The sequence below is a fragment of the Orcinus orca genome, chromosome 2, assembly GCF_937001465.1.
Source record: "Orcinus orca chromosome 2, mOrcOrc1.1, whole genome shotgun sequence".
In the NCBI taxonomy this organism is placed as follows: Eukaryota; Metazoa; Chordata; class Mammalia; order Artiodactyla; family Delphinidae; genus Orcinus; species Orcinus orca.
In genome coordinates this window covers 88,679,336-88,705,360 of record NC_064560.1, presented here as the reverse complement: position 1 = coordinate 88,705,360, position 26,025 = coordinate 88,679,336, and the positions used below count along the sequence as shown (strand labels likewise).

General features: G+C 48.9%; 1 long non-coding RNA gene across 1 annotated transcript; it reads right to left on the bottom strand.

Moving 5' to 3' along the window:
• Nucleotides 1-4,938: 4,938 nt before the first annotated feature.
• LOC117203827 (uncharacterized) lies at nt 4,939-11,093 on the bottom strand. Its single transcript, XR_004486741.2, has 2 exons — nt 10,963-11,093; nt 4,939-5,939 (listed from the first exon to the last, which is right to left on the bottom strand). It is a non-coding gene; the product is annotated as an uncharacterized LOC117203827 (long non-coding RNA).
• Nucleotides 11,094-26,025: the final 14,932 nt, after the last annotated feature.

The window sequence follows — 26,025 nt, the reverse complement described above, 5'->3', positions numbered from 1 at the left end:
CTGGGGCTGGATCAGCCCAGTTAGCATCTTCCAGTCTGGCCTCTGCTCTTCAGAATAGCAAGATATGATTGTGCCCATTGTACAGATGAAAACAGTGTGTCTCAAAGAGATGAAGTGACTCGCATGTGGCTTTCTTCTGGGAGAGGCTCCCATCTGACATCAGCACTCACCCCTTCCTACTGATGGTTCTTCCAACTCTTCTTCCCTATCTTAGGTGCTCATAGGGTCAACACCCACCCCCCATTACACAGAGCCCTTAACTCAGGCTGAGACCCAAGCCCTGGACTTTCCAATCCTGAGACCCCCAACACAACACAATGTCTCAGATCCCATCTCTGTCGATTGCTATTTTCTTCCAGGAAGGAAATAAAAAATTCATCTATACTAAAGTGTCAGTGGGCTGAGGTGCCCTTTATTCCTTAGAAATATGTTTCTTCTGATCTGAGGTCTTCAGACCGTAGAGACCACCACCTCCATCTGTGCAGGATGTGTGCTCCGCGCCCTGGCGGCTGCCATCTTGCTTCCTCCACGTGAATATAGCCACCCGCCCCCACCTGGAGTCAGGCAGTGCACGTTTAGACAGTGGTCCTGCCTTTCCAGAGACAGCGTTTAATCCAAGGAACACACTGTTAGCAAGAACTCATGACCACGAGTCAGGAGACCTGGATCTGATCTGGAATCGCCCACGAGCCTCTGACCCTCTCGCTATGGAATTCTGTTTCCTCTCCAAAAAAATCAGGGCATATGTTTGTGCAAAGCTGAACACCTACACATGCACTGTCTCATTCAATCGCATACAAGGGAAGGCAGGCCTCCCCGTTGCAGAAACAAGGGGATGGGGCTTCCCTGGTGGCGCAGTGGTTGAGAGTCCGCCTGCCGATGCAGGGGACGCGGGTTCGTGCCCAGGTCCGGGAGAATCCCACGTGTCGCGGAGCGGCTGGGCCCGTGAGCCATGGCCGCTGAGCCTGCGCGTCTGGAGCCTGTGCTCCGCAACGGGAGAAGCCACAACAGTGAGAGGCCCGCGTACCGCAAAAAAAAAAAGAAAAAAAACAAGGGGATGGAGGGCAGAGAGCCAAGGACTTGCCCAATACCCCACGGTTTCAGAGAGCTGGAGCCTGACCTTGGACGCCATTCTCGGTTTATGCGTGAGTACCTGTGCGATGGTGATCCTGGGCAGCATGGCGGGCGGTGTCATAGGGCCGCCCAGGTCCATCAGCTCCGTCCACTTGGGGGGAGACCCTTCTCCAGCTGCAGCTCAGAGCTGGCTCCTCAAGGTGCCAGGTGGAATCCCAACATTCCCCCTGCCTGCCTGGGCCTGGCAAGCGGAGCCTGAGAACAGATGCCCAGCACCTTGTTCTTGGCGAGAATGACGGATTTGTGGGTCCCCTTCCAGGAGCCGCACTCACTCCCCCGGTACACGCTGTGTCAGCCCATCCCGAGCTAGTGAAAATAAACAGAGCCATTATCCCTCTGCTGACTGCCACGCAGTCTATTTATGCCACTTAAGACATGGGATAAATGGCTTCTCAGTTTCATAATGAAAGGAATATTTCATTTCGCAGAGCCGAGGAACTGTTTATTGAGCATGAAAACAACATTTATACCGTGCTTTGATAATAAACTTATCTGGAAGTTGGTTCATTTAGGCAGTGGCTTGCATCTGACTCAGTTGTCCCCGCTGAGGTTGGTGTGGGTTTCGGGAACGGGGGTACACGGAGCCTGTGTTCAGGGCAGGCTTGGGGCCCTGAAATTCCCTTTCCATTGACTGCATCGACTCACTAGTCCTCACGGCACTCCCTTAGGTGGCTGCCATTATTATCCCCATTTCACAGGTGGGAAACCGAGGCACAGAGAAGCTCAGCAGCTTTCCCAGGTCACAGAGCCAGTATTAAATGGTATCGAGCGGTACAGCTTGAATTAAATGCACAGCCAGCAGACTGGCTCCAGAGCCTATCCTCCTAACCACCGTGCTGAGATCTGTTCTCAGCCTAATAAAGGTCTAGAAGGTGGGAGGAATACACCAAGAGGAGGTGAACCAAGGAACTTGGCAGCCTTAGAAGCTAGAAGGGGCCAGGGAGCCTCAGAAGGAACCAGACATGCTGACATTTTGATTTCAGCTCCATAAAACTCATTTCTAAATTCTGACCTCCAGAACTGTCAGAGAATAAACGTGTGTTGCTGTAAGCCACTAAGTGAATGGGAATTTGTTTCAGCGGCCACAGGAAACTCTTTTAGTCCTCTACAGTACTATTTAGTCCTCTAGTTTGGTCCTGATTTCAAAACTGTTGTCCCATGGACTCCACGAATACAGCAGAATTTGTCAGTATCCCGATTTAAGATCAGAAAAAATCCATTGCTATCTATGTAGTTTGACCACCAAGGGGAATCCTGAAGTTCAGAGAAGGGACATGACTTTGCTCAAAATCATAAGCTAACAATGGCAAAGGTGGCACTGGAACCCAGGACCTTGGTTTCCAGAAGAATCCCTTGTCCCCTTCTGCAGACTCTCCCTCCTTTTTTGGGCAACCTGTACTTCTAAGGAGTGACAAAGTAGGGGATAACTGTGGCATCTCAGAGCTATTTCCTGTGTGAATGGGTATGTGTGTGTACATTTCTCTCTGGATTTTGTTGTTGGTTGGTTATTTTATTTTTTCCCCACAGCAGATTCTAGGCCTGTACAGTGAGTAAGAGGACCTTATTCTGAGTTTGCATCGTCATCCTACTTTCCGGTTGAGGACTTTTTTGGTGAGGAAGAGATAACCAAACCATTTCATGTTCCTCCTGGGCATGGCCCTAGCATCTAGGCAGGGCCATGTGACTAGCTCTAGTCAATGGAATGTGGTAGAAGTGAGATCTGCCACTTGCAGGCCTGGCTCCTAGAGCCTCCACAGCTCCCCTTTTTACATCTACCTTGCTCATTTACTGGCTGGATGCGTAAGATCCCAAGGAGGACTTTGAGGACACTTAGGTGCCCTCCTAAGCTAAGTAAAAAGGAGCAGATACTTGAGTCACTTCTTGGAGGAGAGGCCCCCAGCAGAGCCATCTGATGGCAGTACCCACACTGGACCTTCTGTCAGTGATAAGACCAATGAACACCGAGAATTGGATGCTTGTTGCTGCAGCATAACCCAGCCTATCCTGACTAACACAACTGACAAGATGGTACCCAGTGCCTCTCAGGTGTTCAATAAATATAATTACTGGAAGCGCCCTTAGAAAGGAGCTGTTTCTCTGGGTGAATATCAGATGGGGTCTGTGAAATCAGTACCCATATAGCTTCTAGCTGTATCTAGCTATATCCTTCTAGCTCTACCTATAAATTCACTAAAAGACTGAGAGTTAATAGGAGTGATTGCAACAACCAGAGGAAGATAGCTTAGTAACTTTTCTGCTAAATGGTAACTTCTTACCAGACTTACCATTGCCTTCTACCCTTTGCCTTCAGACACTGCTCCATCTGGGAGAGTCTAAGACCAGGACCAAGGTTCCTTGGTCCTGGCTTGAGTCCCTCCTGGTGGGATTTTCCTGTCTACTATTCTCGAGGGTCTCCTAGTAAAGATAAGTGATTCTTGGAGAGAGGGTCAGGCCCTAGGAGAATGGATGTGGCCCAGGAGGGAGACAGGGGAAGAGAGTAGAGAGACTCTACCTCTAGAGCAAGAGAAATGGCAGGGTCTCTCCAGGCAAGGCTGCAGCATCAGGCTAAGAATCCCCCTCCCCTCCATTCTCTTCTTTAAGAGATGCCGTCTGAGACTTTGGGAAGTAGATCCAAGCCCAACTGGCTCTAGAGGCCAATAGACATAAGAAAATATGTCCACCCTCCCAAGGAACCCGAGAAATGAGAATTGGACCAACAACATATTGGGGGAAGATTTAAACTACTACCTTTTGTCAATTGTAAAACACCTTTCTTTTCACATTTTGCCATTTTGGAAATCAGAATGTGTCTTCCAGACACAGCATACCACAGTATAATTAGGAGCATATATGAATAGTGCTTTTTCTTTTTCATGGTACATATTTAACATAACAGTGTCTTAGATTAGATGAAATATAGTAGAGATGTGGTCTGAATCATTTATTAAAAGTGCACACTTTTGTTCAACTAGAAATTTTAGTGCAGCATTTAAGTCTCTAGGTACATGTTAAGATTGCAGGAGATGAATTCCTGAGTCACCAGCTGGAGGAGAGGTGCCCAGCATAACGAATATCAGATTTTTTAAAAATACCTACATTATGGCATTTAACCACCAAAAATACTAAGATTACAGGATTTCAGAATAGAATGAAGTATGTAGTACTGGAGTACCGGACATGAGAACTGCAGTCTTTACACTGGCGTTATCTCTGGGTAAACGGGGAAGCCTGTCCCAGCCAGGACCTGCCTTACAGACAGCAGACACTCAATAAATAGTCATTGAATTAATTAGCGTCTAGGTCTAAGGAGTGATCTTTCTTTAATTTTCTTTCTCTTACATTTTGTTTCTCTCCCTTGCTTCCCCAATTCCTATTTTCTATTATAGGGATGCATGGGAGTAAGTCTCAAAATTTTAAAATATTTACAGAAAATCCTCGGCCCTTCCTTCAAGTCTGCCTCTTTCCTATGCCCCAGCCCTCCTCTAAAAAATAAAAGTACTGCTCATAACTCTTACCAAAGTATGAATCTCTTGAATATGTCAGGTCTAACACTCAGCACTTTCCATGTACTGTCTAGCATTTTGTTAATATTTTCTTATGGCTTTTAACTCGCCATTCTTTGAAATTTAGTTATTTATCTGCTTGTAAATCTCTTAAGAGGGGGATCAGGTCTTTACCTCTTTGTGAACCCCTGTCCCCCCTCACCTAGGGCTGTAATTAACATTTAGCAAGTATTCAGATGATTGAGTAGATGAAAGGATGGATGGATGGATGGATGGACAGACGTATGGATGGACAGCTGGATAAAATTATTTACATATTTTTTATTCTTCAGTCATTGAGAAAGAGGTCAAAACAGAGGTTCCCTACAACAACAGGGAGTTCGAGGTCACCGAGGCAAGGATAGATTTCACAAGGCACGGCCGATTTATTCAATACGCAAATGAGTGAAAATGATAAAGTCCCCCCAAAGTCCAGCAAACCAGATGGGTGTCTGTGCCTGATATGGCAAATATGCATGATATATTCTTATTAATAAAGCCAGACTAGTGTCCGCAAATTATCCAAGGAATACATTTGCCCACCCACAGCGATGGGGGAAGCGATTACTTATTAATAAAGCAATAGCTAAATCTAATTATATCCCCATCAGAGGCAGTTGGTAATAAAACCGGGCTGGTCTTCCAGAGCTCTGTGACCTCACTGACCTCAAATCAAAGTTTAAACCATCCTTCAGCTTCCAATACATTCCCAGCACACCTACCAATTATCAGCACCCTGGTGTCGCTGTCTGCCGGGGGTCAGAGGTCACCACATGCACTAGAGAGCTGGGAGCTGGAATGGGGCTTTAGAAATCTCATTATCCTGTTAACCATACATTTATCTGACAAGATAAAAGAGACTAGGTGACCAAGCTATCATTAAAGATTAATAGAAAATATAAAAAATTCAGCTGCAACCAGCATTGCTGTTTAGAGCTTGTGATCGGCCTGACAGGGTTATTAATCAGAGAGCCAAAAAGATTTAAGTCTTTGCTCTTACTATTTTCTATTTTTATTTTTAGTTTAGTTTTGTTTTTTTCTTCCTCTGTCTCAAGTCATTACCTCGTCTCCTACCACCCCTAACCGGAGGTCAAAGGAGATTCCTGCTAATTGGCTCTTCTGGTTTCAAATCATAACCCATTGGGCCAATTATAAAATTGCCAAGACTCAGAAGTGACGCGGGATGCAGCAGAGGGACTCTGGTGAGCTGGGGCAGCGATTCAAGCCGCTTCCGGGGCTGCCGCCCTTCCTCACGTGCCAGACCTGTTAATCAGTGGGGAAAATCAATAGGTTTTTAATTTAATTCAGCCCTAGAAAGCACACCCAAGCCCCAAGATGATTTCTCCTCATTTGTGATTCCATTTCAGTTTTACACAGAATATTCTCAGCCCACGCCTACCTACGAATCACAGGGCAGGCTCTGTCGTAAGGTTTAGGGATTCTTTTTATTCTTTTCGGTTCTCTCCCTATCGCCCACCTACCCCCGCCACCCTGCTTCTTCCCTGGCATCATCCTTCGTCTTTTTGGATCATAAATCAATGTCCTTTTTCTATGCAGCCATGGACGGTGTGCACTCAGATGACAGCTCAGCAGGCTCCCCTTCTGCCCAGGGCCAAGGCAGAGGAGCTGGGAAGATGATGAAGTGAAAGAAGGAAGCGGTCCAGGACGAAAGTGCAGCTCCAATCTACCCGGTGGAAGGGACTGGTGCCTCACAGTCCCCAGAAGCCTGTTCAGGAAGCAAGTTGACCACAGATGCCCTGGGATCAGCTCAGCCTCGGAAGGGGGCACAGGACACCCGTCAGGCCCTCCAGGACACATGTCTGCAGCCTCTCCATCGCTAGCTGGGTGACCTCAGGAAAGTCAGCCAGCCACTCTGAGCCTGCTTCCCAGGCTGGAAAATGGGGACAATCTCCTCCCTCTCAGGGTTGTTTGAAGATCAAAGGGAATCCTTGAGTCCAATCTCTTCTATTGTAATCACTTCCTGGCTTGCTCTAGCTTCCTCTGGGTTCCATTAAAGCTAATCTGATAAATCAATTAAGGATAAAATTCTATTGACCAGCCTCTGGCGAGTTGCCAGAGATCAAGGACAACATTTTATCCTGTGCAACTTCACTCTCCCCACCCACTCAACACTCCCCAACAACACACACAGAAATTGAGTTGTCTAATGGCTTCGCCTTCCTGATCACAGGCACTGTTCACGCCCAGCATGTGTCTCCATGAGTGTTCCATACGTGTTTGGTGAAGGAAGGAATGAATGCCTGGCCGGATGGAAAATCCAAACCACCTGCTAGGAGGAAACTTAAGGTCAAAGACGAGCACATAGGGCTGAGGATCCAGCCCAAGGAGCCAAGGAAGGTGAAACGGAAAGAAAAATCAGGAAGAAAAGAGACAGGTGGAGAAGAGGAGTGCAAGGTGGGTCAGAGAGAGTGGCTTAGGACCGAGGTCATGCACAGACGTGGCCTTTAGAAAGCTGTGACTCCAGCTCTGTGGCGTAGGGCTGGACCTGGTGGCTTCTAGGACCTGGCCGCTCTGGAAAGGATGGAGATGGTGCTGCCAGCTGCATGCCGGGAGAACCGCGACTATCTCATTCCCCGGGGAACCAAAGCAGGAAGGGTGGAAAGAGGAAGGTCTTCCAGCAGGAGGGCCACTTGAGAAAAGTGACACTTCAAGGGACAAACTTGTAGTGATGTTACATAGAACGGGGCAGAATAGGAAAGAGTGGAATTGGGAACTGAGTGAGAAAGCTAAAGTAATCGTCCAGGGGGACTTCTTCTCTGGCGGTCCAGTGGTTAAGACTCCATGCTTCCAATGCAGGAGATGCGGTTTCAGTCCCTAGTTGGGGAACTAGGATCCCACGTACCACATGGACAAAAAATTTTTGAAAAAAAAATTAAAAATAAAGTAATCGTCCAGGGAAGATTCCACGAAGATGGTGGCTGGGATGGCGATGCTTGGACATGATAGGAGACCAAGCAGTGTATTCACTCTCCACCTGGACAGAGTTCACCAGGCCCCCTTCGCCTGCCTGTCACATTCCTGCTCCTTGCATCCCAGGCACAGCCTGTCTGGCAGGTCCCTCCCAGCCCCACGCCCCGGGGACAGGCCCAGTTCTGCCAGGTAAATAGAAAGGAAGTACCGGTTTCTTCTTTCATTTCTCTCTCCTAACTCCCTCTGATTGCTAAAATCTATCTGTCTCATCTGCAAACATGTGGTGTTTTATAGTCAAAGAATTATATGTCTAATTGTTTACTAGATTATTTACTAGATGTGTACTTAATACATAATCACATTTTAAATCATCTTTTCCCCCAGAAAATAGTTTTCCTTTAAGCCTTAATGTCCATTGTTTGAAGACCTACACTTGAAAAACAAATCCAGGGAAAGACAAAGAACCCATGACAGTAATCAGTTGAACAGGCTGGCCTGGCAGACAGACATGGGGACACTTTCCTTAAAGCCACACCTTCGTAATAATCTCCTGAAAGATTCTGGGGCTAAAAAAGGTTGTGTGTGTATGTGTGTGTGTCTGGGTGTATTTGTGTGTATGTGTGTCAAAGTGTATCTGTACACATGTCTATGCGAGCATTTGTCTGTGTGCTGGAGGAACAAGAAAGAAGGAAGCTAGTGTTAAGAGTCTACCACTCTCCAAGTGCTTTGGGCATTAACTTTATTTAATCCCCCTTTACCCATTTTACAGCTAAGGAAGGTGACACTCAGGGAAGTAAAGAAACTTGCTCAGAATTACTCTGCCTGTGTCAGAACGGTTACTCCACAGCTCATAGTCAGCCCAGTCTTTGCTGAAAGTACTGAAGAAATCGAGGTACAATGTTTTTCCCCACCCAGTGGCATCTCCATGTTTTCTCAGATCTATTTGTATATTTTATAAGCATTTTCTGAGTGCCTTCTGGCTTGGGCATGTGGTAAAAACTTTACATATGTTATCTAATGCCATGCTCACAACACTTCTGCGAGCAAGTTTACTCTTCCAATTTCAGAGATAAGAAAATTGAGGCACTGAGAGATTAAGTAATTCCCCCATAGGAGCTATAATTCAAAAACAGTTTTGTTTGCCTCCAAAGCCTGAGTCCTTGACACTATATCACACTGACTTGCTTCATTATGACCCAGTTTTGAGCCTTGAGAATTCAGAATCTAGGTAAATAGGAAAACCATACACATATAAATACCAGAGTTGTCTCAGGATGATCTATATATAAAGGACAGCAGCTACTCTACATCATCAAAACTCATATCCTCTCATCTTCCCACTCTGTCAACACCCTCAGTATATTGGCTACTATGGGCTAGCTTTCCTCATGGTAACAAGATGGCTGCCACAGCTCCAAACATTATACACAGTCTTGACAACATGCAGTGGAAGAAGAGGGGCCAGTTAATTCCTATGTTCTCTCTTTTATCCTTTTATCTTCATTTCTTTTATGTTATGTCTACTCTATCTGTCTAAACTTTTTTCTGTGCATACATTGGGAAGATATTCACCTAATGTTAAAAAAAAAGTCTTTTTGTACTTTGATACATTGCTTGATTTGTTTTTGTAATAAACATACTTTAAAAGAAAAAAGAGACTGATGAAGTCAGGATTCAAAAAAACACAACAAAACAGACCTTATGATGTCATTCACCTGCTTAAGATACACCATTGTCTCCCCCACCACTGACAAGGTAAAGGACAAACTCCTCGGCAGAGTCTATAAGGCCTGCTGTGATCTATGGTCCCCATGGTCTTGCCACAGCACACAGGTCCTCAAACATGTCAGGAGCTTCTTTGGTCCTCCAGCTGGAGGACCTCCCCTCCCCTGCTTTCCCCGTGAAAGCCCTTTCTTCCTCAAAACCGAAACTAAATGACTGCTTCTTGGAGCCTCCCCAGGAACCTCTGTCAGAAGGTATTGCTCCCCTGTCCAGGGGCCATAGAATTGTATTTATCTTTCTATTTTAGTACGTTTTACAAACTGCCTTGCCCTGTGGTTAGTTTGAGACACAAACTAGCTGGAGCCGGCTTCCACTTGCTCTCAAGACCAGTTGGTTCTCTGCATCTCTCCCAAAGACGTCACACTGGCTCCTTGAAATTGGCCATGTGGGAATATTCATACCACGGGAACTGGCAAGTGCTGTACTAGAGCATTTTTTCCCTATGGAAAGCTGCTGGTTAGACATTCACCAGTGCACCCCAGTTTGGGTAGGTAGCCTTCTCTTCCACCCCGAAAATCGACTCACTGAGGTCAGCCTTACTCCCTTCCTCAAGCATCTAGCATGGTGCTTTGCTCAGAGCAGGCTGTTCACATCTAGATGATCAGCTTCTGGAAATGCGGTGTAAGCAGAGGGCCACCCAGGAATCCACTCATTCCCCAGCTATGAGCCCAGCCCACGCTCAGCCCCTGGCTGCGGGCTGTGCAATGCAGGTTTCTGCACTCTTAACAGAGAGACCGGGCCCCACCTGCTGAGAGTGAACAGGCAGGGCTTCATGGAAACAGGTGATGTCTAATCACCCTTGGCCTCCCTGGATCCCTAAATCTTACACAACAGAGAGGCTTCAGTGACTCCGGAAATGCCCCAGGCAGTTCAGGTCTTGGAAAATGCAAGGTGGATGGTTAAACCAGCCCAAGCAGCATTGATCATCAGCTTACTGGTGGGGTCCGAGGGTTCCATCCAGTTCCCTAAAGCACTGTCTGTACTTTTCAAGGGAGATTGCAAGCGACAGAGAGGAGGGGGAGAGGTGGACCTGGGAGATGCTCTCACAGGATCCCTGAGCCCCCAGGTGTGCGGCCGTGACCCGCAATGCGCCCAGGTCTGTGCAGGGTATGGGGGTAGGGGCAGGTCCTCAGAGAACCGACAGGCTCAGCCATGAGACCAAGCCACTCACACCACAAGACTGTACGGCCGTCCGCACTCGCGCCCAAGTGTGCCCTGGAAGCCCGTACAAGAGGCAGGGGCTGGGTCCCCACCCCCCTGTTCCCCACCCCAGTGCTCAGTCTGCAGGTCATTCTGAATCATGTGCATTGAAGAAATCAATCTGAGTTCTGGCCTTTTGCACTTAGTTTCCCCATACGGACAATGAGGTACCTGGGCTTCGTGGGCTCAGTGATGTCCCTCCCTCCGCATAAGATTTGCCACCACCTGTTTCTGGGTTTGAGCCAGCCCACAGCTCAGGAAAGACTGAGTGTGCAGGGGGTTGCCCCGCCCCCTGACCTGCCCTGCCCCCCGACCCTCCCTGCCTCCCTGGCTCTGCCCCAGTGCAAACCAGTGTCTGCTGCCTGGAGCTCACCCAGCTGGCTGGGAGCACCTCCAGTGCCTGCCTGTGGGGGCCGAGTGACGAGCACGAGATGAGAGGGAAACTCAGCACATGTCCGCACCGCCATCCCTCCCGCAGCTTCCTCGACTGGAAGGTCGTCAGAGGCACGTCAACACCCTGGCAGCTTCTCTTCTAGGCACACATGCAGAGAGAAGGCTGGGGGGCGCCTGGACCCTGCAGAGCCAGCCTGCGGTGGATGAGAGCCCAGTCACAGGAGGGGCACAAGCTGGCCTGCACCCCACCCAACAGTCTCCAGGTCTCTGGGGAGAAAGGGGGCAGAGAAATGTTTCTTACCGGAATTTTCTGCCTCCTAGACACTTCATAATTCGTCTCCTTTCCTCCTTATCATAACTCCATGGAGAGATGCTCTGCTCTCAATTTTCAGATGAAGCTCAGTGAGATGCCATGTCTTGCCCAAGGTCACTCTGGCCTCCGGGACGAAGATCTTTATGGAAGACAGATCAAAGGGACTGAGCACCACACTTTGACCAAACCTAGGAAGTAGGAACCACCCATACACTTGCTCACCACCCAGATTTTTACAGGAAAACAGTGGAGTCTGCCCCTCCTACCTCAACTAATTGTGCCACTTACCGGAGGGCCATACCATGCGGTGAGTTATGGGATATGATAAAGCCTTTGTCCTTGGTCTGGGGCAATGAGGAGGCTTTGGAGCTTTCAAATGTGTCCGTGTGGTGAGGAGGGGGCCAGTAAGTGGGGGAATGGCTTGGTGGTGCAGCGGTGGCCGCGGGAGACCCATTGGAAGCTGTTGCAGGGGTCTACACAAGAGATGATGATGCTTTAGAGGCGGGTGGTAACAGCAAGAGGCAGAGAAGCGGGCGCACTCCAGAGACACGAAATCAGCAAGGGTGGGCGATGCACTACAGGTGGGGGTGAGGGAGAGGGAAGTCGAGGATGGTTCCAGGTCCCACTCTGTGGAGACCTGGGTGGAGAAGACCTGATCTTGGGATCTGATTGATAAGACTGAGAAGACGTGCCCAAGACGTCCCAGCCAGCTTCAGTCCTGGACTCCTGGTCAGTTTCTGAACATGCAGCTCACACTGAGCAGAGCAGGGTCCGAGTGAGGGGCAGGGGGCGCTGCTTTCTCTTGGTCCCCCTAGTGAGACCCTAGAGACAGACCCAGGTCATCACGGTGTGCTCCACGCGCATTCCATAGTATCCCCCGCAGTCCATGGTGCACAGGGGTCCCGACAACATTTTTGAATTCTAATCTGTCTCTGGGAAGTTACGCCTCCTGGGAACTCAGATTCCATCTCTGTTTAAAGCATTCGTACTGACGATAAAATGATATCAGGGATGCGAAAGATCTTTGGATAGTACCAAGCGTAAGTGAATACAAAGTGTGTTGATTACAAAGCGTGGGGTGGGGCTGAGATATGAAGATGAGAAGGAATAGTGTCACAGGTGGCAGTGGGGGTGGGAGCAGACACAGCCCAAGCACAGGCCTGGGAAGGGGACAGGAAGGGAAGGCCATTGAAAAGGAAAGGTGGGTAGACCAGCTAAGTGCTTTCATGTACATTCTCTTGCTACTCAAAGTTCACAGCATCCTTATTAAGGGAATATCATTTCCTCATTTTTCAGATAAGGAAACAGGTGAACGCAGTGGGACAAGGTGTCCATGCTCACCAGTTCCTAAGTGGCCAGGCCAGCTCTTCTCACTCTCAAGCAGCCAAGCTCTCAACAGATGTAAAATTGCTTCCCAGAGTAAAAGCTAAAGGTGGCTTTTAGAGGATGACAGCCTCGCCAGGAACTAGTTGAGGGGAGGAACTAGTTGAGGGGAGGACTTTTGAAGGTCAAGTCTAATAACCCAGGGCAATTCTGAGAAAGGAATTGGCCTTCCTTGAGTTGGGCCCCAGCAAATAAGTGTGCTCTCCTCATTTCAAAAGCCCGCGTCTCACAGAGGCAGCGGGCAGGCCAGAGGGGTGAGGTTCTGTGCACGTGACTCTCCTGCAGCCGCTCTGGAGGGGCAGTAGGCACGGAAGACGCTGTCTGCTGATCAGCTGCTTGGGCAACACTTAATTGCTTCCCTGAACCTGAAACATATCAAACTGCATAAATAAATGTGCTTTAAATTATTAATAAAGGCATTTACATCTGAAGCATGAAAATTAATTTAATTTCTTATGCTAAACTGGCTGGCATGGCATGTGATTTGAAGATTCAAAGACACAAAGGACAGGGAAGAAAATGATGGGAGTTGCGTTATCTTGGGCATTTTGCATTTAAGTTCCTAGAAAATAATAAAGAAAGAAGGAGAGGAAAGAAAGGGTGGGAGGAAGTTCTCCTGCAGACCCAGATGAAAGCCACTTCAACACGAGAAGCAAGAACGGAGAAGCCACTTTTCCCTGGGGCTCCTGCATGTCGAAATGCCCTGGAAGATCCAGGGAGCCTGCGTTTCTGGGAAGGCTGAATTGCTTGGCTTTCGCAAGGGCAGACATAATTAAAGCTGAGGTTGGGATGGGTGCATCAGATGAACTTGGAAAGCAGGCTTGAAGCATCAGCTAATGCCTGTGTGCCTGGGGGGAAGGCACCCGGGGACCCCCACCACCTGCCCACAGCTCACCCTGACACTGTCAGAGCACCATCCCTTCGGCTTCCAGAAGCAAGGTGGTACTCAAATAGCCCTGAGTCTGAACCCCAGCTCGGCCACTTACTAGCTGAATATCCTTGACCCAACTTCTCCTCTCTGAGCCTCAGTGTCTTCATCTGCAAAGTGGGTTAATAGTATCTATCTCACAGCATCTTGGTAAGGATGCAGCATGGCATTGGGGAATTGCTGAACCCTGAATCCAGGCATTATTAGGGCAAGTGATACTCCCACCCACGTTCTCAGTATTTTTGATATCCATTGATAATGCCCAGGTACTTTTATTTTGTAGGAGAGAGAGTAAAGGAGATGTTGGACTGGGGGCTTGGTCTGAGGAGAGAGCAGAGAAAGAGAGATGATATGGGACTTCTCATCCAGCCCCGGGACTGGGTTGAGTTCTAAGATCTAGAAACTGGAGAGTCAGAAGTCGAAAGGTTCTGTAAGACTGTGGGCAGAAACAGAGCTGCCCTGGGGCCCATGGAGGTGGAGAGGTGCACCCTCCTCTCCTCCGCCTGGAAGGTCTGTGTGCCAGTGTTCAGTGCCCTGGTGGAGGAAGGCGGCCCCCTCACAGACCAGGGGTCATGCTGGGTAGCGGCAGTGGCCACAGACAAGGGGATTCAAGCGGAAGAGGAAGGGTGGGGTAGACACTGAGAGTGACGAGGCCCCCAGATACCCAGGGAACACTCAGATCGAGCAGCGGGGGCCAATGCGAGCAAATGCGCCAAGGTTTTCTAGTCACAGGCTGGGGGGCTGGGACACCTGGAATACATCTCTGAAATGCCTGTCATTAGGCCAGGCATACAGTAGGTGTCAATACAAGTCAGCTCCCTTCCCACTCCCCTTCATTCCTGTCTTGTGCATTTATCGGGTGTTTATCTTTTCCCTTACCCAGTCTCCAGGGGAGTCAGGAGTTAGGGTTCTGTACTTTAAACCCCAAAGAGAACCAGGACAAATCCTAACGCACCGACCAATACTTACTAAAACACCAGCTAACGCTGAACTCTGCATTTTCCTTTTAGTAGTTGAGTCAGTGTTTTTACTTCTAATTCCCTTGAGCCTCAACAACCACCTTGTAAAGTAATATTCCCCACTTTACAGTAAGGGAAACTGAGGCCCAAGGAAAGTGACCTGTCCAAGGTCATGCAGCTTGGAAACAAAGCACAGAGCGGGGATTTAGCCTGTGGTGCTCTGACGGTGTGGAGAGGGTCAGGCTGAGCTGGGGCTAAATCCCAGCCCAGACTCTTAACGGTGGCCATCTCTGGCATGGGGTAAGCCCTTACCGAGTGCTGTGCACCGTGCTAAAAGCTCTGCAAGCAACACCTGTACATCTTCACAAAAGCCCTATCACGGAAACACTCCTGTTATCCCTGCGTGTAGAAAGAACACTGCTTTGGAAAAGCTGTTTCCTTTCCTCTAGTCTAGTGAGTAGAAAGTCAGGATTCCAGCAGCTCAGGCCAGAGGCCATGCCTCTAACTACGAGCCATACTGCCTCTCACTTAACAAATTCTGCTTCCCCATCTGTGGAACAGAACTGATGACACTGAACGCGCAGAGCTGCTGTGCGGACCAAAGTGGGCCACAGCGCCCTTAACACAGAGTGAGCTCTCAAAGGACGCGTGTTCCCCTTCCCAGGCCACATGGCTTCCCAGACCCAAGCTGGGCCCAGAGGATGGAAATGAAAAGACAGACCCAAGATGGGTGACTGAGCAAGGAGTCCTCTGCTCCCCGGTGGGACGGGTGCCGGCCTCAGAGTTTGGTACCTGCCCAGGACCTGGGCATCTGCCTCAGCCCTGCCCTGGCTCTCTCTGCCTAGCAAGGGGTAAAAAGCACAGCTGGTCCTTTTTTCAACGATTTCCACTTTTGCTGCAATCAGTTAATGCCCGTATCCCGTTCTCTCTGCCGTGTGCTGTTTATTTCACTATTTCTACCAGTAAAGGACACGGCTTAGTTGAAAGAATGGTGGCTGTAGCGTGAAAAGGGTCTGCATTCGAACCCTGTGGGGCCTTGGGCAGGTTACCATGACTCTGGGCATGCCAGGTTCCTGCCTGGCAATGAAAGGCTCCCTTACCTAAGGTTACGGCTAGCTGCGCGTTGGGGCCGTGCCGTCATCGCTATGGCATCACTGCTTCTCCAGCGACTGACCTGGATGCAGTCTCAAAGGCAGCACAATGGAACAGAAAGGTCCCGTTTGCCGTGGGAATAGGTCTAAAAAAAAGGGGACACCTGCTCCAACTTTTTTTAGTAGTTTTCTTTCTCAGATATTAGCCTTCCTATTTGCCTTTGAAAACACTTCCAACTTGCAACACCGTAAAAAAAGTTTCTTAAATAAAAATGTAAGTAATGCTTATTAAAGACAGTATGTTAGTTTAGGTTGAATGTACAATTCAGGAGGACATTATATTATCCAGCTTTAGATTTTATAGCAAACGGGGCCTCCTCTTGTAATCACAGTATGAAGTCATTGTATAGGACTTGAAGAATAGTTTTCTATTTTACAGTATAATAGAGGTTTACAGATGTTGCCTCTCTTACGGCACGCTTTTGGTCGCTGCTTTGATTTAGCCGTCATTGGGACGTTTGTTGGGGATGTCATCGTCAGTGACTGCATGACACAGTATAGTTGCTAAGAACAAATTGTTAAGAGAGCAGGGTATTTCTGAATCCCACATATTTTGTGTTGGGCTTGGGAGGAAACATCCCGTTTATTCAGAAATTGCTTTCACCCTGAGTCAAGAATTCCACCTGGAGGACGGGAATAGCTGAGCTACACACTGGCTTCAGTACTGTCCTCTCTTCCTTTCTGGGTCCCCTCTCTGTCCCCAGGTGAGTGCCTCTGAGCCTCTGAAATTGTATGTAAACCAACATGTATTGTTTTCTGGGAAAGTATAAAACAGCAGGAACCAGACTTTCGCTCGTCCTGGCTGTGGCTGTCCTCAACCCCAAACTCCCACATCACGGTTCCGCCCTCAGCCTCCTAGTCCCCTTCCTCCTCTCGGCCCAAGAGCTCAGCTCATGGTTGGGCTGGGAGTCTGGCCAGACCTGATCCCTAGCTCCCCATACCACGCGGCCCTAAGCAAGTCTCCTCGTTTCCTCATCTGTAAGACAGGAATGAGCTCTCTACCCCTGGGGATGACGGGACACCGCTATACGATGTTGTGACAGTGATTTGTCCACTGTGAAGAGCCGTTGGTTATTATCATTATTCTATCTCAACTAGATGATCAGCAGACATTCATCTAATTGGATTCATTTCTCCTAAAATAGCCGTGATCCAAAGGGAAGGAGGAGCACTTGGGTTTCAAAAGATGAAGTTGTAGGGCTTCCCTGGTGGCGCAGTGGTTGAGCGTCCGCCTGCCGATGCAGGGGACGCGGGTTCGTGCCCCGGTCCGGGAAGATCCCACGTGCCGCGGAGCGGCTGGGCCTGTGAGCCATGGCTGCTGAGCCTGCGCGTCCGGAGCCTGTGCTCCGCCACGGGAGAGGCCACAACAGTGAGAGGCCCGCATACCACAAAAAAAAAAAAAAAAAAAAAAGATGAAGCTGTAGAGGAAGGATGCGCTCTCCTCCTCCCCATTCCCACCTGCTTGCAGAGAATGGGATGCTTCTCCTCCCCCGCTTCGAGGTGAGCTGGGGAGGGGGCTTCCTGAGGGCATGCTGACCCGAGTGGTGAGCCCACCAGTCCTGGGCTGGATCTCGGCTGGGCAGGGGCACAGCAACCATGAGCCATTCCCCGCCTTTCACTTCCTGTGCTCGGGTGTGAGGGTCCCATGCTCCCTGCTCCCAAGGACGCCAGGTGCTCACCTGGCCTGAAACGTGCTGAGACTGGGACTTTTTGGAACCGTGGCCCAGGGGTGCAAGCCACCCAGGTCAGACTCTGGGAGGAAAAAGGGGCAAGGGGCTCCTGAACTCCTAACATGCTTCTTGCTGCGCCGACTATATCTCAAGTAGTAGAATGTCAGACCCTGATTTATTTATTTGTTCAATAAACATGTCCTAAGCAGTTACTACAAAGCCGTTTCTATGACAGTCACTGGGAGTAGGGAGATCAGAGGAGGAAGAGAAGGAAAATCTCGACTAATGGTCTCATTTTCTCTCTCACATAAATTCTTTTCTGTTTGTGTCATACTGGGTTTCTGTTTCTCCCCAGCACACACACATCCTCTCTCTCTCCACACACACGCGTGCACGCACGCACACACATCTCACCCTCTGCTCTCCTGAGAGGCCCCTTGGCCGAGGCTGCTTTCTGGAAGCCAGAGGGAGCTCAGGGGGAAGAATAGGTCGATTCAGCGGGAAGAGCATCCTCCCCTCCCCCAGCCCCCTCTCCTCCCCCGCTCCCCCCTCGGGCCTGCTCTGAGTTCCTCCCTGTGCCGGACCAGCCTCAGTGGCTCACCCAATCCTTGTTCTGCTGCACGTCAGTTTCTAAGATTCAGGAGAAGAAAAAGACAGAAAGGGAAGCGTGGGAAGCCCAGCTCGGGGCTGGGGCGGGGGGCGGCGGGCAGAGGGGAAGGGGCCCCCCCGGCTCGGCTCAGAGCAGAAGTTGCTGATGCGCTGTGGTCGCCTTGCGGTTCAGGCCCAGAGGCTCATGCAGGCGGCTGTGGGGAGCGTGATAACCGGCTAGCTGATTCACAGAACCTCTCAAGGTTTTGTAATAAAAGGTGAGAGCACAAAGCCAGAGATAGCAAGATGCAGCGGTGACAGTGGAGGGCAGGCCCGAAACCCGCCACCCTCTGGCACGGGAGTGCAAGTGGGGCCACCTCAGAGCAGAGACCATGGGTCCGCGTGGAAGAATTCACTTGTCCTTGACTGGGGTGAGGCTGTGACAAGAACGGAGATGAGCTCAGGTGGTCCCTTCCTGGGGGTCCACACATGTCTTGGGCCGCAGGTCACCTGCCGCAGGGGTCTCCTCCCGTGCTTGCCATCTCAGTGTAGACATGACCCTGGCCTGGGCCGCAGCAGGACTGGTAAACGCACAGGGAACGGATGCCTGGGAGGGAGGGCCCGACAGGAGGCAAGGCCTAGTGCCTCAGACACCCTCAAAGTGCAGACAGAGCCACTGAGGCAAGGACCCACTGATGTTCCATGGCCATGGGACTGTGTCCTTGTTCCTTACCGTGGCATTCAAGGTTGCCTCGCTCTGGGCCAGCCTACCTTTCCAGCACCATCTCCTTCCACTTGCCCCATGGACGTGGTTGTCCCCCCAGACCGTTTGCCTGGCACACCACATACCTAGCTCTTTGATGCCTCAGTGCCTTTGCACCTGCCAGTTCCTTTGCCCATAATGCTCTTCCCTCTCCTTCCTGCCTGGATGATCCCTCAGGAAACTGCTCAAGTGTTTCCTCCCCTGTGAAGACTTTCTTTGCCCCCCAGGGAAGAACTCACCCAGCCCCTCCACCAGGTGTGCCTATGCAGTCGTCCACTTTGCACACCCCTCCACCAAGACCATTTGTTTTCCTGTTGGTCTCTCCTCCAGGCTGTGAGGAGAGGGACTGTGTCTTAATTTACATTTCACTCCCAGACTCTAGGTCAGAGTCTGGCATTTGGTGGTCACCTGATATTGATGGATGGATGGTTAGATGCATGGATGGGAAGGATGAAGGGAGGATCCAGGCAGGTGCGCCTGGGTAGGGCAAGTACTTCAGAGCCCACTACCTCCAACTGAGGGACATCCTAGGACCTGTACTCAGGCTAGAGGCCTGGAGTCCTCTTTCTGCCAGAAAGCCCTCTCCTCATACTTGTCACACTGTCATGCCTTGAATCCCAAGTAAGTGCTTGAGGCCTGCAAAGTGGTTTGAACCCCAAAGCCTTCGAGGGCACCCTGGGAACCCAGCTTTCCCCTTAGAAATTCCCCAGAGGATGGCAGGCGCTTCCCCTCGGCACGTCCCAGCCTGCTCTGCGCAGCGAAGGAGGACAGGAGAGTTGGTCGGCCGCAGGTCAGTGCCATTACTCACCCCCACCCAGGCCTGGCTACTGACTGCTGTGTCCCTCCCTCCCACACCCCTTAGAGTCCCCCTGCCCAGGACTGGAATCTCAGGGCCCCTTCCACGCCTTCGAGTGACCTCAGCGTCCAGCCCCAGCAAGAGGCTTCACCCCCAGAGGCATGAGCTTCTCAGAACAGACACCAGCCTTGCCCAGAGCAGATGGGCAGGGCCAGGAGGTGGGCAAAGGCCCACTACAACTGGTTTAAACCAGACTTGGCCGGTTTTACTCTGTCTGAGCAGTAGAGGAAGTGAGTGGTTCACACCGGGTGAGTTGGAGCGGTCAGCGGTGTCTGGAAGCATTTTCTACAGCTGGATCTACTTCTGAGCACAGGGGAGACACGGCCTACACCCTGTGGCCCCTCACGGGACAGAGCCCACCACCAGCCCGCAAGAGACACTCCAAAAGGCAGCCATCACCTCCTGTCTCCTCAGCCCAGACCTGGACCGACCTTGTTTGGTGGGGACCTTCAGAGGAGTGAGGGAGCTCTGTCAACTTTCCTGCCCTGGACACACAAGGGTTTCCAGAGAACTCTGTCCACCTCTGTGTCCCTTCTCTCGAGTTCTTCAGAGAACTATTTATGCTCCTGTCTTGTGGGCAGCCAGACTTGTGGTGGGTGTCCTCCCTTCTGGAATCTTCCATCTCCACCCTTCTCCATGAGCATCAAAGCCAGGCTGCTTCACCTCCAAGAAGGAGGTGCCCATGGCAGCCGGGGCCGTCAAGTCCTTGCCTGGTTTGCCCTGGGAGGTTCACGCTGCAAAGACACAGCCAGGCCTCTGCTGGGCCGCCCGCACAGGCCACCTCTCAGCCCTGCCTATTTTCCTGGACAGAAACAGGCCTTTCCTGCTCCTCTAACCCCATGAAGCCGAAATGCTCCTCAAAGAAGCAAATGAGAGGGGAAACCCAAACCAAAGACACCCACAGGGAGTCTCAGCTCTGGGGAGAAGGAGCTCAGCAGTGGACGTGAGTCCTGACCTCCTGTTTCCCGGCTGTGCGGTGTTTGGGCAAATCCCTTCTCTGAACCTCAGTTCCCTCCCCTGTAAGATGGTCATGAGCACAGAAAGCCTGTGCTCAGGGTCTTTTGGAAGCCGTTGGTGAGATTTGGATTCTGAGCTTAGGAGGGATGGCACATAGCAGGTGTTCAACAGACAACAACCCCCTTCCTGTCCCTTCATTGCCCACGTGGGTTTAGGGTCTCCACCTGGAGCACTCAGGCCCTGGGAGCCCACCCAGTGCTGAATCCCGGCTGGTTACGCCTTGGGAACTAATCTAGCCTGTGTGACCCACCCTCTTCTTTCGGTGATGTCGGCCCAGTCACAGTTGTCACACCGGAGGGCCATCAGGGAGCTGTACGAGAGGACACAAGCAAAGCATTTAGTGCAGTGCCTGGTATATAGTAAGTGCTCAACGAATGCTGGTGGCTGTGTGGTAATTTTTTTCCCACACACCGAAACCCAAGCACACAGCTCTCCTCCTTGATGCTAGAGTCACAGACACCGTGGCCCCGAGGTCCCAGGAAGAGCCAGGTGGGTGTGCTGCCCCAGCCCAAGCCCTCAGAAGCTGCTTCATCAACCACATCTCCCCACTGAATCAACATAACCTGTGGGTCAGGAACATGACCCCTCCTGGGGTCAGGTCAGGAAAGGTGCCGGTGAATTCACAGAACTGGAGAACATTTCCCTGCAAGCTCACCACCTGGGCCCAGGTGCACTGGGAGGTGTGTGGAGAGGCAAGCCTGCTCCGTGCGGCCGGCCCGTGGCCAGGGTACCTGGTGGGAAAGCAGAGGCTTGGAGCAGCAGCGGTGGAGCTGGGGGAAACCCAGAGACTGTTTCACAGCGGAGAAACCCAGGTTCAAGAGGGAAGTGAATGCACCGGTTCACTTGACTGCCGATGCTAGCTCACATCACTGCTTTTGCCACCTTCCCACAGGCCAGGACGCCAAGAGATCTTCCTTCACACTCAGACATTGTACAATTTTCATCGCTTTTGAAAAGGCATCGTTTTTATGGCTGACCTCTGACCATTTTGTTCCTCAACTTTTTGTTGTGATCAACTCTTCCGAGGTGAAATTCGCATAACATACCATTAACCATTTTAAAGCGTGCAATTCAGTGGTATTAAGCGCGTTCACAATGCCGTGCAGCCACCAGCTCTCTCTACTTTCAAAACTTTTCATCACCCCATAAAACGCCCCATCCTCATCAATAACCCCTCTCCGCTCCTGCCCCCTCCTCCAGTCCCCTGGTAACCTCTAATCTGCTTTGTCTCTCTATGGATCTGCTATTCTGGGTACATCATATAAAAGGAATCATACAACATGTAGGTCCATCCACTTACAATAGGCATCAATGCTTCTTTCCTTTTATGGCTCAATCATATTCCATTGTATAGATATACTATTCATCCACGGAGGGACATTTGGATAGGTTCGTCATTTCTGAACGTACAGGAAGATTGATAGAATAACGAATGAGCACCCATTTTCCCACACCCCTGACTCAGCAACAGGGTCTGGACTAGGGCGAGGCCAGTGAGGTGTTCTGGCATGACGCTGAAGGAGGGGCTCGCTTCTGGGGTCTGCAGGTGGAGGGTGGACGCTGAGAGGGGTGACTCCCTCAAGGTTGCACCTGAGGCATCTCGCCAGCCTCATCCTAGTCTTGGGCCTGTTGGACCATTTTAATCTGTTGCCATACTTGCTTTATCCCGCTCTCTAAACAGTGGTTTTTGCTGAAAAGTTTGAAGATGGGTTATGGACCACACGACACTTCGCTCCTCAGCTGCTCTGCTCGCATCTGCTCCCAAGGATGTTGTGGGTAGTAACAGATCCATTTCCCGCTGTGATTCCATGTCGCCTCCATCCCCAACTGCCACAAGTACGTCTTTAACAGATATTTCGTTTGGTTGGTTGTTCGGTTTGTTTTTAGCGGGATCTGATGAAGCTTCCCACATGCGTCTCTTTCACACTAAAATGGCCTGGGTTTCCCCCTCCACCCCATTGCATAGGCCATCTGAAGAGTCCAAACATTACTGTCTATTAGATGGCCCACACTGTGGGTTTGCCTGATTGTTTTCTCTTGCTGTCATTTAACCCGTCCCTCTGTCCCCTGAAGGTCCCGTGGCCTCTGAGTTGGGGCTAAAGGTTAAACATTTTGGCAAGAATACTCCATAGGGGAGGTGTATTCTGCACACCGCCTTACCTCGGGAGGCCTGTGATGCCAGGTGGTCCTACTACGAATGGATGATGCTAAGTTGATCAGTTGGATAAACACGTGGCCACCATAGCTCTCTGTTGTAATGGTCATTTTCCCTTTTTAATTACTAAGTAAGCCGGGGGACTCTTAGCAGCTGCACAAGTATCCTGTTCCCCAACAACCCTTCTTCACCCACTGGTTTTTAGCACCTATGCACGATCCCTGCCCAAATCAAGAATGACACTGGACGTTGTGAAATGGTGACTTTCTAGCTTTATCATTCCTTCTGCAGTTCTCAGCTGGCATTCTTTTGTAAGGAAGAGCTTCCCACTTCCCCACACCTTCCCTCTTTCTCTTATACACACATACACACTGAATTCGTGGATTTTTCTATCTGTTTCATGTGAAATTTTAAGCAAATTTTATACTTGTTTAATTAATGATAGCCATTATTCTTTCTGATGCTCAGAAGCCCCAGATTTCACCAAAGGGATCCCTTCAAGTCTACTTCTTCTTTTTGACCTGACCCCACTGGTTTTTAAGCACATCCTTTCTTCTTGGAACAATAAGATGTCCGAGACTTACCCTGTACTTTCCTTTCCGCAGATCTGGAATCAGCCATTTCTCCAGAAAGGTTGAGTTCCTTTTGGTGGGCAGTGGTCTTAGAAATCAAGACTGGTGGACACTGGGTGGTCTCATTACTCCTGGGCTTCTTGCTTCTATGCTCTTTCAGTGGACAGAGGTGGGAAAGCTGAAATCTGTTTATAATATTACCAGTTCAAATTTAACAGTCGTTTTTCTTTCTTGACTCTTTTGTTGTTAATTTAATATTTGAATCTCTTTTCTCCTACACAGAAAATCTTGGTTTCTACTAGCATTAATATATGTACTTATTTGCTTTATGTTATGATGTATATAAAACACTTGCAAAATTACCTTACCATCGTTACTATTAACAATAAAGGTACTAAGTAAACTTAAGACTTCTTTGTAGTTTTATTTGTCCTTGGAATATATCCCACCACAGATGTATGGTCAAGGTGTATTTTTCAAGTTACTTGAAATAATTCTTTTTGCTGTATGGTTAGGTTCTCAAATTAATTTACAGTCAGGTTTATTTATTTATGTTTGTGAACTATTTGTGAGTTTTCTTTTTTCTCTGTATTTTAACTTGATTTAATTTTTTGAACATACAAACCATGTACACGGTTAAAAACACAAAACTATATTAAAAACCATGTTTGGAGCAGTTTCACTCCCACACCAATGCGCTCCACGCTGTTCCTACCCCCCCAACCCATTAGTTTCTGGTTTATTCTTCTTGTGTTTTTTTACGTATGTGTGAGTGTACGTGTTCATATATACATATTGTTATTTTCCCTTCTTTCCTACAGAATTTATGTTAGGGTGCAGATGAGAGTCCATAGAGTTCTGGGAGAGAAAACAATTTTAAAGGAGACAAATTTGCTTTTGAATCTCAGATCCACTCCCTGCTAGCTGTGTGGCTTGAGCTAGTCACATAACCTTTTTGAGCCTGTCTCCTTATCTGTGAAATGGAATAACAATCCCTACCTTGTATGGTTTGGGCTAGGATTAAGATCTTTGTCATATCACATTAAAAATTAAATTCTAGATAGAATAAGGAGTAAAATGTCAAAGACAGGGCTTCCCTGGTGGCACAGTGGTTGAGAGTCAGCCTGCCGATGCAGGGGACACGGGTTCGTGCCCCGGTCCGGGAAGATCCCACGTGCTGCGGAGCGGCTGGACCCGTGAGCCATGGCCGCTGAGCCTGCACATCCGGAGCCTGTGCTCCGCAACGGGAGAGGCCACAACAGTGAGAGGCCCGCGTAACGCAAAAAAAAAAAAAAAGTCAAAGACAAACTAAAAGAACATTTTAAAAGTATATATTTTTTAATATTACACCTTTCTGTGCAGGACACAAGCCCCAGAATACAAAGAAGGCTGAGGTTGTATAAAGATGCAAAACAACTCAATGACAAAGAACACCCTAACCAATGTTAAAACACAAGTAACAGACAAGGCGAAAGTGTTTGCAATATATTTAAAACACATCAGGTACAACCACTTTGAAAAACTGCTAGGCAATTTCTAATAGAGCTTAAACATACACCTACCCTGTGACCCAGTTATTCCATTCCTAGGTATTTACCCAAGAGAAATGAGAACATATGTCCACACAGGGACCTGTGTAAAAACATTCACAGACGCTTTATTCATAATAGATCCAAACTGGAAATGACCCTTATGTCTATCACCAGGACAATGGGTGACCGATGTGACAACGAGACACCACTCAGAGATTAACAGGAACCAACTACAGATACATGTAACAACATGGATGAGGCTCAAAAACAGTATGTTAAGCAAAAGAAGCCAGGCATGAAAGTGTTTATTTGTATGGTTCCATTACGGGAAGTTCGGGAAGAGTCAAATCTAATAGCCCGTGATAGAAATCAGAACAACAGCTGCCCCTGGGGGTACTGACCGGGAAGGGGCCTGAGGGAACTTTCAGAAGCAAAGAGACGCTCTGCACCGTGATGTGGGTGATGACTACCTGCGTGTGTACATTTGTCAGAACTCTTCAAAGTCTACCCTTAAAATATACATATTTTACTGTATGTAAAATATACCTCGATTAGAAAGACAGTGGGTTAAACAGAGGATATATAAAGAGCTCCTAAAAATCACTAAGAAAAGGATAAGTACTATAGAAAAATGGGCAAAGACTATAAACAAACAGCTCATTATTAGAGAAATATTTATGTTCAGCTGACAAATGAAGAAGAGACACTCAGCTTCACAAGGAAGCTAGGAAATGCGTGTTACAACAAGATTATGTTTTTACCCATCAGGCTGACAGAAGTTTAAAAGATTAATAATATCAAATGTTGGCACGAAAAGAAATCAGGGAAACAATCACTCTTATGAACTATGAATTGGTGAAAGTTATTAAAAGACAACTGGGTAGTACCTATCAAAATTTAAAACATACATGCCCTTCGACCTAGCACTACAACTCCTGGAAATCTATACAAAAGAGGAATTATTTTAAATCACTATATTTCTGTATCATGGAGTGAAGTAGTTCTATGCGTACCAATATGAAAGAACATATAACACCTAAGTGTATAACTACACGTATACATACACATATATATATATATATATATATATATATATATATATATATAAATGTACAGAGAGGGGACAGGAAATATTTGCTTTAAGTGCTGACAGGGT